Genomic DNA, 14132 nt, shown 5'->3' with positions numbered 1-14132 from the left:
TTTACCTGGTCATTTTATCCAGAGAACAATGCTGTTTCTACTAGGCATTTACTCAAAACTGTGGTTAACCTTCTCTAATTTCACAAGTGTCTTAAATATTCTCAAAATTGACTATGTTAGTTGCTTCACATCTGTTTTCTCTCTACTCTCTTTTCAAATATTGTACCAGAGTTGTCAGATATGACGTTTTATGTTAACATACCAAACTAGCTAGTCTCCATCCACATGTCTTTCTCCAGATGCCTACTGATTTAATTCATTCCTTAGAAGTGCTATAAAATCCATAACACACATGCTTTCATAGATCTGCAGACTCTTGGTATCTCTAAGAGCTAAGACTCCTTTTCTTTTCTTTTTTTTTTTTTTTTTTTTTTCCTGAACACATTTACTTCCTTCAGGTTCTTAAGCAGTTCTTCTCCTCAGTTAAATACTAGGGTCATCATTAGATTTGACCCACCATGCTGACAGCGGTTTTTTAGTGTTTCAATGGTTAGGGCTTCTGTAATTGATCCAAGTATGGGGGTATTGTTAGTTTTCTGTGCAATTGACTTACCACAGACAGATGCAGGATTGCAGTTGTGTCCACAGTGTTCTCAGGCACAATGGGAAAGGTGCATCTTAGGAATTGTTTTCAGTGGAGAATTTCAGTGCACTTCAGAAGTAAACAAATATTTTGTAACAAAACTGGACTCCGTACCATAGAATGACTTTCCCAGTTACTGCACTCTACTTTATGAAATTATTTCTGAGAACTTCCAGAACAGAGAACAGTGTTAATCCTTCCTGAATAACTTCATTAGAAGCAGTCTTAGAAATTTCCCCTGTCAAGAAACCATTGAAAATGAAATAACTAACAGTTTTGTACTGCTTGCTAATTGAGGATTAAGTCTGTGTCGTTTAAAACAACTGGACTCTATTTGACTTAGTAGGGTTTAGTTTGTGGCCTATATCATCACATTTACTGATGAAAATGGTTTTTTTTCAGTTGGAAAGACCCTCAGTGATACTCTTGTCCACTCCTCTTGTGACAGTAGGGAACTGTGCCATATCCATTGTTCACAAAAGTATGAAGTCCCAACTAAGAAAACTTATGAAATAGAAGACATGAAAAAAGATGAAAAACTCTTACAGGACTTCATTTCTTTGATGGTTAGAAAACACTTAAAAATATTGTACGTCATGTTCATGGCCACTTCTTTCAATGCCAACGTTACTTTTTGTCTTTATTCATGGTCAGAGACAAGTGCTTAGTCACATTTAGCCTTTGTATTTTTCCATTTTTTGGCAACCTGAACTGGGGAACTTCCTACTACCGGAGCTTGTATTTATACTTAAGATATTTGGCTGTGTGTCCTTCTGATGAGTAGTACTGCTGAGCCATATACTGTGAAAACATGTGTGAACTCTATGGAATTGAGTCAGAGGCAAGATATGTACTAATAAAATCATCTTGGCATTGATCTTTGGTCTACAAACTGCGATATAGACTGACTCATGTTCACACTACTCAGGCTGGTCCCTTCTAGTGCAGAATGGTTTTGGATCCATATGTACAGTGAGAGGTTTTGATCCCTAGTGGACCCTGTGAATCATCTCTTTGGTTCCAAAACGTAACTCAAAAAAGTGGGATTTTTCAATCCAAAGTTTCCATGAGCATTGTGTCACATCCCTGGTTTCACAGCCCACCAGGGATGTGATTTTATAAGCCAGTATTGAAGGTGTATATGGTTTGAGGGAATGTGAGGATGTGAGCCTGTTTGAAATAGTACTGAAGGTGTGGATGGGTTGGAGGGAGCTACACTTGATACAGGCACATCCATGGGAAGATAACATCAGGGAACAGGAGCTACATTATTTGACTACGTAAGTGCTCACATAAGTGCTGCATTGCAAGAGGCTCAGGCTGTGGTTTGACATATGGTAAGACCCACAGTAGAAATTGCTCAGGGTGGGGTAGGGTACATGAACCTGTTACTGTTGGAGTGACTAAGGGAGGCACACAGTGCTGAACTGACCAACTTAATGCCTTTGGGTCAAATTTATGCTGGAGGCAAGAGAGCAGATGATACCTACTGTGGCACAAGTTAGGGTGCAGATGAACATTACAAGTTGCAGTGTGCAACTATCCAGTACAAAGTGAAGCCCTCAAAAAAAGGTGTTTTTAAGAGGCAGAGAGAGTCAACTTACAGCAAATTGTGTAATGTGGCTATAGTGCTTTTAACATAGTAATCAGAGCCTTACAGACAACTTATAATCAAATCATGTCCTGAATGACATTTTATTTATTCACAGTGTTACTTTACATCTCTTACTTTCCAGAAGTTAGATCTACAACCTATGACTCATGCATGCTTCATTTATGGAAAAAAAAAGAAAAAAAGGGCTTTTTGCTGAAGAATACATTTAGCCAGTTCTGAAGCACTGGGGCTTGGCACTGCACCCCTCTGCACCACCACTCCTACAAGTTTTCCAGGCACCCTAATGCAAGGTGCTTTTTTGTACTTTGAACTCTGTTTCTTTGTAGTGTCCATGAGCAGCATTTGGAAAAGGTGTAATGTCTGTGTGTAGCTGAAACAAACACAGATTACTTTATGCACATTATTATAATTATTTTTATAACTTGTAAGGACAGGGTGCTGTACTGGCTTTACAGGTTCTTTAATGCTGTAAAATTGGAGAAAACTAGTATGTGCCTCAAAATGGTGCCTATTTGGAGGTCCAGTTCATCACCTGGCCACTCCAAGAAGGAGTCACCTCTACCTGCATCACTCCTTATAGCTGCTTATCTGATGTATTCTTAAAGAGATCGGAGGAGACACGTACTACAGTCCTCTCAGTTATTTGAGTGCTTGCTCTTGCTTGCTAGCAATTGTTTCCCCTCTATTTCAATAATTTCTGAACTGAACACATGAATCCTGCTAAAATAATTTAGTTGGTACTTTTGTAAGTTCTTACAAAAGTCACTGGAAAGAGTTTTAATGTCAGAGCACCACAGATCTGCCTCATGGTCAGTTTTGGAAGCAGATGCTTTTTGAGGTTCTCTGTTACATTTGTCTTCATTTAGGAAGCCTACCTCCCAGACACTGTAAAATGAATGGGTCTGCAATCAGTTGTGCTTTCTTCTCTTCACTACATCTCATAGCATCAATCTCTAGCTTTATTTTTAATGTGGCAGGCAATTTAATAAGTGCTTTGAAAACAACAGATTGATCAAATATACTGTTTTCCCAACATCTTTTTATGTTTTGTGGGGACTTATGTGGTACAATCTCAGAACCATAGATCTAACTCTGTTTCTACTAAAGGAATGATAAATTCCCTTTGGCTTCGAGCACTGGCATTCAGGCCAGGATTGAAAATTTCAGACTTGTCTCCTTCAGTATCTCAAAGAATCAGACTACAACTAGCTATCCAAATGAACATCAGCTCACATGCCTGACTGGACAGTGCGATTTCAAAATTGTGAACATAGTTTTCTCTTCAAAGTGTTACATAAATGTGCTGGATTGGGATTTGTTGCCTGTTTTGAAAAATACGGAGATGTAATGTAACACTATAAAACTCTACCCAAGCCACGGTAGGATGTGTAGACTCATTACTGAGCATAACAAGATATATTTATAAAGTCCACCAGCAACTGTCTTTTTGTATGCTTTTATTCCTAAATAAGAGGTAGACAGTTAGAGGTGCCTTCAACTTCAGTGGAAGGGAGTGCATAGACCTTCAAAGATCTTCTTTTAAGGTGAAGAGTAGGCAAAGAGGTGGTCACTGTGAAATTAATGGTATGCAGAAAGTCATCCCCGAATTTATGCATGTCATTTGATAGCACCTTCAGATCTAAAAGCTCTGATTTCATTTCACAAACTGAAAATTATCTTAATATGGAAAATGAGGTCTGTTTAGCTCATCCTTTGATAAAAAAGTTCTAGGACTAGGCCTGATTTATATTTCTTAGGAAACTGCTTCACTGAGTAATGCCAAAACTCTTGGGTTTTTTTCTTTTTTTCATACACAGTCCTTTCCTTAAAACAAATGCTCATGTGGCACATTTTCCACTTCAGCAAAAAACTTTGAAGAAAAATATGTTAGATAGCATAGGTCTATAAGAAATTAAAGCAGCTTTGAGTCAAAACACAGAGCTGACACACATCTACACAAAGAATAAACATATTTGCAGGTAAATTTGATGCTGAGAAAAAAGAGAGAAGGCATATCTGAGAAAAAAACATCATTGATTTGACAGTTAGAAATACAGGAAATTTCTGTTACGGTTGTGTGGAACTATTTTCAGTAGTGCATAATGGCCAGAAAAGATTTCTGCAGAAGGAGATAATATTGAAAACAAAGTTTAAAAAGAGTCTATTTAAACTTTGAACTTTCTCTCCCTAAATCTAACTGGCACTTCATACAATTTTTTTTGCCAAAGGTTTTGATTTTTGTTTCCAAATAAACCTTGGCAGTTGCTTAGACTATTAGGGCTAGTCTTCCAAGAATTCTTTTGATAACTAGTAGATCTCTAGTCATGCAAACACTTTCTTTAAGACAGTCAAGAATAAAAGAAGTTAGATGTTGCAAGAGTTGGTTTTCTTTTCAATGCAATCTTTTGTTTTCTGAAGGAGAGAAAAAAAAGTTGTTATTCTTGCTGACATCCATATATGGGTTTTAATACCATAAAAAGCAGGTTTTTTCTTGTTTGACACCCAGAACAAAAGTTTTGAGTGCTCTAATCCCTCTCTTAAAAGCAGAAATCTTTAAGATAGTCTCACATCAGACACTGTTTCTGTTGCTTTTTGAGGGAAGTCTGAGTCTCTAACGTAATACAGACATCTCTGAAATTGAGTTAATATACTTAATAGGCTGTGGGGTTTACTGACTTATCAGTACAACAAAGCACTTCTTCTGTCTTCGCCTGCCACGAAACTGCACATATTAGGCTAGTGGGCAAATCTCTCTACTCACATCAACAGAGTAGGGCTATTATTTCATTTCTGGTGCCACATAACAGGTCCCAGGGAGTACTTAACTCCTTAATAACTGAACAGGTGGCTGAGTGAGTGTCATTCGGGTATTCTTCTAACAGCCAATCATAGAGCTCCTTTCTCCCATTTAGGAAAGGAAGATTTTGTCTCTTTGATTAGACTGGTCTCTTAATATGCATTTGTCACTGTATATTTGCTCCTGTTATTCAGATGTGTGGAGACTAACGAGCTTTCTAACCTATCTGTTTTATAACGTCTCCTTGGCCAGCATTACCATCTGTTTCTTTTCTTACAGATATGCATTGAGCTAAGTGCTGCTGCTGTCTTAGTTCTGGTCACTGAATACTTAGCAGGTCTTGCTAGTTGGGATTCTCTGCCGTTGTCCTTAGGTGAAAGTTTTATAGAGAAAAGAAAAAAGTCATCTTCAGATATGCACTATAGCTGGAGCAAATTAAATTAGGGTGCTTTGGGAAGGGATTTTTACAAACATCTCATTTAGGATGACAGCAGTTTTATCACTGACTGTGGGAGGGATAAAATTTCATGCAACTGCTTTTGAAAATGTTAACTATGGAAGAGAGAGGGGTTGATCTCTTCATTTGCAGAGAGTACGTTGTCAGAAAAGTACCTGCAATTCACAAGTGATGCCCAGAGGAAATGAATGAAACTGAAATGGAGCTTTAGGGCAGAGCAGCAGCTTTGGTTGTCTAGGTTCTCTTAAACTGTTGTTTCTCCTACCCTACAATAATAAATAAATAAATAAATAAGCAAGCAAACAAACAAACAAAAAAATATCTCCTTCACAAGCTATTGAAATTATACACTGTGGAATTTTTCCCTTCAATACTCTCCTGTCTACCAGGGTACCTAGCCTGCTATTACTCATTGTCAGACTGGCCAACAACTTCCCACACACAGTCACCAGGATGGATTCTTGTAGAGTGAATTTCAAGCTCTCTTTGGTCCTCTTCTGTCATTTAAACATCTGCTGCGGCGAGGAGGTTCTTTCCTTTGTTAAATATTAAATACTTGTTAAATATGCTGTGGGGATTTTTTAATTGCTGATTGATGGGACTGTGTTAGGGTGAAGGGATTGCCCTGCAACTGGAAATATGGAAATACATTGTCATAGAAGTCAAATGAAATATGCTGCTGTAGGTTTAAAAATGACTTGCAAGATCTTTTTTAGCACTTCCTGGACATGACTTTTTTTTTTCTTTATGAGCTGTGCTAGCCTTTCTTTTTCCTGTAAGGATTTTCATCTTGAACTTCTCTGATTGTTCATTTCATGCCAGTATAAATATCACACTGGAAATGCTCTAGTTAGGCCAGGCAATCTCTTGTAATCCCTATTTCCCAAATATGAAATTGTAGGGTTTCTCTATATCTTCAGGTCACCTAGTTATTCTTCTGTGCAGCTGAATCACTAGTGTATGTTCTCATTAGCTCCCGTGTCTTTTCATCTAGTGTATTTTTTCTGCCTCCACTCATTTTCAGGCTTTTGAGACAGTTGCTACTACCTGACCAGACTCAAGAGTTGCTGTCATGATTTCTCATGGTGATGCTTAACGTGATGCCAAAGTATCGTGTTGGTCACTCCAGATAAAGAAATGTTCTCCAGAAATGTTACTATGTGAATATATGGTTTCATTTTTCCATACTTCTGGCATCTTACAAAGCAGATGATTTTTTTTATTAATTAAGCGGATTAGTTGACACCATGGTGTATGCTAAGCTTTACTGTTTCATGACTGCACTTGAAATGAGATTGCTCTGTCTGTCACTATTGGGAAAGTTGGTGCGACAAGTGAATAGGATTTTTTGACAGTGTTTGAGAGTCAGTGCTGAATTTACATGCCTTGTGTCAAGGAAGATTTGCATACTTTGTTTTCTCTCTTAACAAAGGGATCCATCACTACCTTGATTTAATAGTCATTCCCATTGTTCAGTTGATGGCTGAATGATAATCCAAATACATAGTTTCTGTACTGAGAACCTGCTTGAATTTGTCTTTTTAGTATGATAACCATTGAAGTGTTCATTAAATTTTAAATGCAACAATTTGTGTGAATTTCTGAACATGTGGTTTCTGAACTGTCACTTTTACTGTATGGTTTTGAAGACATCTACATACATAATGTAGATTCTTCTTTCTTTTAAAATAGAAGTAACAGTCCTATAAAAAGATGGCTGATTTTCAAAGGAATAAGTTAATATAAATTACAGAGTTTCTTCTGTTGAACGTTTTTTATGTTACACAGTTTTGTCATAACATTTACTATCATTTACTCTATTATGATTGTATTTTAAGTCAGAGATGCTTCATTGGAAAGACTGAGGTGGTGGAAGGCCCATCTTCACTGTATTTGTTGCTTTTAAAACCCAGACCTAGGGATTTCTCTGTGCTTCATTTCTAGATCTGAGAAGTATTACTACTTTTTGATTCTCTGACAGGGAAAAGCACAGCTATGGCAGTGTCCTTCTTCCAAGCTCCAGCCCGAACCTCTGCCTGTTCTGTTGAGAATGGGAGCTGAGGGATCCAAGAAAACTTGCATCCTTAAACAACTCTTAAGGGAAAAGGAGAGGTGAGGGTTGTTCATTGTGCTGCAGAGGTTCCAGGTAGAGTTGCACGAGGTGTGAACAATTCACATCGCAGCATTTCCTTGATTCTCTTCAAGTGCCAGTAAATTTTGTAAGGCTGCCACATACAAAAAAGCAGTTATTATGAGAGGGTACGTATTAGCACAGCTGTGTAATTGCAAAAAGGAAAAAGCAGACAATATTTATGCACATAAAGTCAGCTTATAAGCTCTGCTGACATTTTGGATCCCTGTTTGCTAAGTTATTTGTGAACATGTAGCTGAGAAGCATTTTAATCAAAAAAGTATTAAAGAAAAGCAAATATAAATTCTAGTCTGGCTAAATATCCATAAACATGTACACCTAAAATAATTTTGGAGAATGTTTGTCTCTGTTTACACCATGGACTTTTTCATAAGTGTAAAACATACCTCTCTCTTTAACATGTAAAATATTGCATCAGGGAGCACAAACACTGTGACATGCAACACACTAATGGTATAACTAAGCATGAACTGCCATGCTTCTGTTTACCCTGCCTAGGCAATACATATGCCAACATTGCTACATTCATGTTTGTAAGATAACATTTCTGAATAGTGGACAAATTCCTAAAATGCTTGCAAACAGTTCAACTAAGACCACCACCATTCTTTGTAAAGTTGGCTGACTTTCTGTCTGTCTGTTACTGGGTAGAACTAACTGCATTGATCCCAGCCCTTACGTTTGCAATGTTTGTTTATCTCCTTATTGGTGGTTTTATGTGTACAGACTCCATATATAGTCTTTTCCCATATGTAAAAGCTTGATCTCACAAGAAAACATTTTCAAAATGAAGAATCAATAGCACATGACTACTCGTGTCTGAAGTCACTGCACTTAACATGAGTTAAAATACTGTGTTCAGACTGGCAAAGTAAGGTTTTTTCTGCTGTTGTAAATCAGTGCTCTGCAGTTTCCATTTTACCGTCTTTTCCAAGGGTCAGTCACGGGGCAACCCCAGTGGGTTTGAGGTTTCAGAAGAGGAGCAAATCACTGGCATGTTTCGGTTTTCATCTTTTTCCCCTTATTTCTGCTGGCTGATACGAGTTGCTTTGGGAGGGTAAAATAGACTGGATTGCTCACTCAGAGACATGCAAAAAACCCCGTGAAGCCATTCAGGATTGGATCCTTTAATTGATTTCAGTTGTATCTACCAGCTGTTTCCCAGAAGTGCTAACAACTTTGTCTTTGCATTTCTGGACAATTTTTATTCTGTTCTAGTTTCGCCAAAGCAATGGTGTAAGACAGCCGGAAAATTCTGACTGCATGCAATGTTTTACAAATGCCTTGATACTTACAGACAAGACGTCAATTCATAGAATCTTAGAATGGTTTGGGTTGGAAGGGACTTTAAAAATAATCTATTTCCAGCCCCCATGCATAGTCAGGGATACCCCCCGCTAGACAATGTTGCTCGAAGCCCCGTCGAGCCTGGCCTTGAACACTTCCAGGGGTGGGGCTTCCACAGTTTTCCCGGGCAACCTCTGCTAGTGTCTCACCACCCTCCTATTAAAGAATTTCTTCCTAATATCTAAACTAAATCTCTCCTCTTCCACTTTTAAACCATTACTAGTTGTCCTGTCACTTACAAGCCCATGTAAAAAGCCCCTCCCCAGCTTTCCTGTAGCCCCTTCAAGTACTGGAAGGCTGCTGTGAGGTCTCCCTGGAGCCTTCTCTTCTCCAGGCTGAATAACCCCAACTCTCTTAGGCTGTCTTCATAGGAGAGGTGCTCCAGCCCTCGAATCATCTTTGTGGCCCTCCTCTAGACTCTCTCCAACAACTCCATGTCCTCATTACTCTGGGGGCTCCAGAATTAAATTAAACTTAAAAGCTGACCTGTCAGTGAGAATATCTATGCTGCAAGGCATGGATATTCAGCTTTATGATTTTATCAGGGATAATGAGCAGGGACAGGAACAGAGTTGATAACATTTCTATAGTCCACGTGAGAGGTTGTTTCTTCATGAACATAACGCTGAAAAAGGCATCTTAAGGACTGCTCCCTGTCAGCGGTAGCACAACCAACAGAGTGAAATTAGACAGCAGCACCCGCTAGAAGGCTGCTTAGTTTGCTGGGAAACAGAAAAATCAATCCTTTGCCAGCGCACCGGGAGGTTGTCAGCCTGCGCTCTCCGGGGTGAGAGCTCCTCCGCCGCCTGATGTTCCAGATGTGCCCGAGGTGCACGATCGCCATCTCGTGGCTACTGTGACGTAAGAAAAAGGAGCCTGTAGCCGACTGGCTTCTGAGGCGTTTTATGAGTGACAATACATAGTAGTTTATGCTTTTAATAGTATTTTTACTTGCCGGAATAATTCCTGATTAAAAAGAAAAATTGAAAAATCAAATATTTATCATATTTTGTTGTTGTCAGGGGTTTGTTTTACATAAAGTGGGCCTCCTGGAAATTTTCTTTCTCAGCAGCTTCACAACAGGCACAAGAGAAGTGAGAGAACTCTGAGATGGTAAACCAAGGCAGTCAATAACCTCAGATTACATGTGCGGAATATGCTGAAGTTCATGGCACAGCTGAATTTAGGTTTCAGCTTTTGTTTCTCACTTGGAATAGTTACAGATCATGTAGCACAAAGATATTAATTAACAACAGCACCTCAACACTGTGTATTCTCTTCCTCTGAAAATATGGGATATTTAATCGGGAAGCAAGAACATCATATAGAGTTAGGAGGAAAGGGTTCTGTTTCCAGATTTAGTCAATTTTCTGTGTGACCTTTTAGCTCTGCTCCTTTAATTCTGCAGTTATAAAATGACAGCATTACTCAGTGCATTCCCCTTTTCATTATGTCCATTTGCAGAATGAGCTGATTATAACAAGAGCTGATGTCACCAAGCATGGTGGTGTGACAGAGGCATAGAAACAAGCATAAAATCCTGTGTGTTTGCAAAATATGCATAAAGATAAAACACACTATATAAAATAACGTCCCTGCATAGTGATACTATTGTTCTCTTGTGTCTACTGTGTGTCCTTTTTTTAAATAAATGCCTTCTGTATTTCTTAGGTATTTGAAAGATAGGTTTTTGGCAAAATAGGTCTCTTTACTCCACTATGGAAAATCATCACCTGTGTGCTCTGACTTTAAATTCTTCTTTGCCTAGTACTCTATTCACCTGTATAGCATGGAAGTGCCTCATGATCTTGCTGCCTGATTAGGCATGGAAACCAGTAGAATTATTTTATTTTTTTTTAAATAAGGGTTTAGGTGTTAAAGCAGCTACTTCTTCCATGTCCCTTCTGGCTAATGCTCCCAGCTGGTAGATTGGAAAGAAACATATATTGAAGAAGACATAAGCCTACTGCATCTCAGTGCTGAATGCCTCTATACCTAAACATGCATTATTATTTTCTCCCTGATTGCTGTCTTTTTTTCTATACAACATGAAGCAACTGAAGATATTGCCTAAGCTGAGCAAGATTCAATCTCTTTTCCCATACTTCCCTAAATCTTTCATTTTCCGGAGTTTTTTTCTTTTGTTTTTGATAATGATCATGTGCAGTTGTAAAACATTTCCAAAGGTAGGAGTGTTTATTGGTTGCATAAAAGCAGTCTCTTGAGACTTACAGAGACTATGATATTGATTTATTTAGTTTTAATCTGTGTATTGATAAATGTTTTCCTTCCTTGTTTTGATTAACCATTACTGTGGCTATAGGAATTGTTTTATTGTAACACCAAAATGTGGAATGCAATAGACAAGTGCAAACAAACTCACTAAAGCAACAAAAACAAAGAAATAGTGTATTCCTTTGTTTTACTTCTGTTGTCATCAGAAAGTTCCTCCTTAAATGACTTTAATCTTACTTACCTCAAAGGTTTATCCATCTACTGTAATAAATAGGAAAAGTATAATAAAATATTTTCTAGATATTTTTATTTACTAAGATTTAACAATATTCTAGATGCAGATGTTGAAATCCTAGTGCCAAATGAAATCCTAGTGCCAAATTCAGCAAGTTACCTCTGCCAGCCTGCTTAAACTGATGAGTAATTATGTCATAGCCACCTGTTGAACTTTGTTTTTCCAAGCTTTTTCATGCCTGAAATGTCTTATCGATGCCTGTAGTTAGATTGCATGAATCTTGGTCTAAAAGTTCAGGGCACTGACAAAAGCTGACTACATTTTGAAGTATATGGGGCCCGTTTCTGAATAGCCAGGCTCTGCAGGTTTTCAAACCCTTGTTGCCCCCGCCACCAGTATTCCTGCTTTTCTTACACAAACTACAGGTGGTCCTGTGCTCTCACATGTCCTAACCATGGGATGCCTAGCACTACGTGGTCAGGACTAAAGCCCTCTGGACTGATAGAAGACAATACTGTGTCACTGACAGATGGAATACTGACACCTGTGGAAAATGCAAATTTTGCCATTTGATCTAAGGGGTATAAGTTAGGTTTCATGCATGGCAGAATTGCCATGTCTGGTTTTTTGTGATGTATCCCACCATCACTAAAATTTTAACAATTTTCTCTTCCTCCATATGGCTTTGAATATGGTGAGAAAAACAGAGCATGCTTCTGTGAAAGGAGAGTCCTTTTAGTAACTTCCACATTGGCTTTAGGAAGATGTCATCAAATCATAGAATCATCGAATGGTTCGGGTTGGAAGGGACCTTAAAGATCATCTAATTCCAACCCCACTGCCATGGACACAGACACCTCCTACTAGACCATGTTGCTCAAAGCCCCATCCAACATGGCCTTGAACACTTCCAGGGAGGGGGCTTCCACAACTTCCCTGGGCAACCTGTTCCAGTGCCTTACTACCCTCACATTAAAAAATTTCTTCCTAATGTCTAACCTAAATCTGCCCTCTTCCAGTTTAAAACCATTCCCCCTTGTTCTTTCATTACAAGCCCTTGTAAAAAGTCCCTCCCCAGCTTTTCTGTAGGCTCCTTCAGGTACTATGAGGTCTCCCTGGAGCCTTCTCTTCTCCAGGCTGAACAACCCCAGCTCTCAGCCTGTCTTCAAAGGAGAAGTGCTTCAGCCCTCTGATAATCTTCGTGGCCCTGATATTGAAGAAATACCACATAAATTAAAGATATTAAAATAATTAAGGATTTTTAAAATAATTAAATATATTGCAAAATCTTAAAGATACTTAAAAAAATAAAACATATTAAAGAAATACTTAGAGAAAGTAAAATTGGTTGCTTACTGTCTTTAAATGAACCTTTTAGAAGAGCAAAAACCTGCAGTAAGGTAGATGTGAGGTAAGAAGTACTGTTATTTTTGAAAGCAAAACTTTTTCATGGTTCTGGCTCCCTTACTATGATACCTGTGTTCTGTATCCAGTTGAAACAGTATTTACAGAGATAGTTAACAGAATAGTTCCTGGTATCAGTATTGAATGCTTTATTACCTTGTAGACACATATGTTAAATAAGGATGTATATTCTTAGTGATTGATGGCTTTCTAATAGCCTTAAGAACACATGTACCAGTTATATACAAGTCATATTTTTACTTTAGTGTCACAGATGAACACATTTTCTTTTAATTGGGTTAATTGTGCATTTTTGTCCATTCACAGTATTGCTTTACTGTGGCAGATGGCCCAGTGTATGTGTTATAAATACTTTGCATGACATCCTCTCTATTCTAATAATCTTCACTGTGACTTTCCCATTGGTAATGACTAATTAAAGTTTCCTAGCCAGCAACTTTTAATAGATTCCTTTTTTTCCTTAATATCTGCCTGTCCTTAACATCACTGTTTTGTTCAATAATTTAATCAGTTCAGCAACAGTATAATATTAGATAATTGAACCATTACATTGTGAGTTTTTGAAATGCAAAATACCCATGGAGTAAGCACTGATGAGTATTTCAGTACACATAGAGACCACTCTCTTTTCAGAAGAAACATAAAGAGTTTTGCTATCTATACTTCAGTGCTTTTTCTTTTATTTTTATTTTTGTCCCTTGGTCCTGAGAACCATATGCAGTAAACAGGAAGCAATCCAATAGCTGAAAAAATTAGCAGAAAGGATTAACATTTTTGCCTACCCAGTATTGCCACATTAACCATTCAATACCTACATATCAAACAAGCAAGTTTATACAGAAAAAAATCCATTCATCCCTCTACCCTCTTATTAGTGAAGGTATATCTGTAAAAGGGACTCCCTGAGACAAAACTGTTTTGAGGTTCATCCCACCTTGTTTGCAGGCAAAAGGATGTAGATGCTGCAAATTCAGTGGGAAAGTAACAGCACAGAGCTCCATATAGGTTGCTGTGATTTTTTGGGAAGCTCCTGGACTCAGGAATTTCTGACTAGAGCTGCTCCTCTTTCTGTGAACAGGATCATGCTTACTGTCTGGATGTTGCTAGCAGCTGCTATGTTTTACTAAGGGCAGTATTCCTCACACTCCCTCTCTTTTATCCAAGATATTTCATGAAAGGAAGCAGTAGTGGAGCAGAGCTAGCAGGTGGCTGTAGGATAATTCTGTGATTTCACAGCAGTTTGTGAGATTTCATACTTTAATTTCACAGTTTAATTGTGTTCCTTC

General features: G+C 38.2%; 1 protein-coding gene across 2 annotated transcripts in view; it reads left to right on the top strand.

Moving 5' to 3' along the window:
- The window catches only part of NALCN (sodium leak channel, non-selective), a 227754-nt gene that overhangs the window by 66654 nt on the left and 146968 nt on the right, over window positions 1-14132 (top strand). The gene's annotated exons all lie outside the window — the stretch shown is intronic.

This window comes from Apus apus, chromosome 1 (assembly GCF_020740795.1).
Source record: "Apus apus isolate bApuApu2 chromosome 1, bApuApu2.pri.cur, whole genome shotgun sequence".
Taxonomy (NCBI): Eukaryota; Metazoa; Chordata; class Aves; order Apodiformes; family Apodidae; genus Apus; species Apus apus.
The sequence above is the reverse complement of the archived record's forward strand: the minus strand, read 5'-3'. Positions and strand labels throughout refer to the sequence as shown.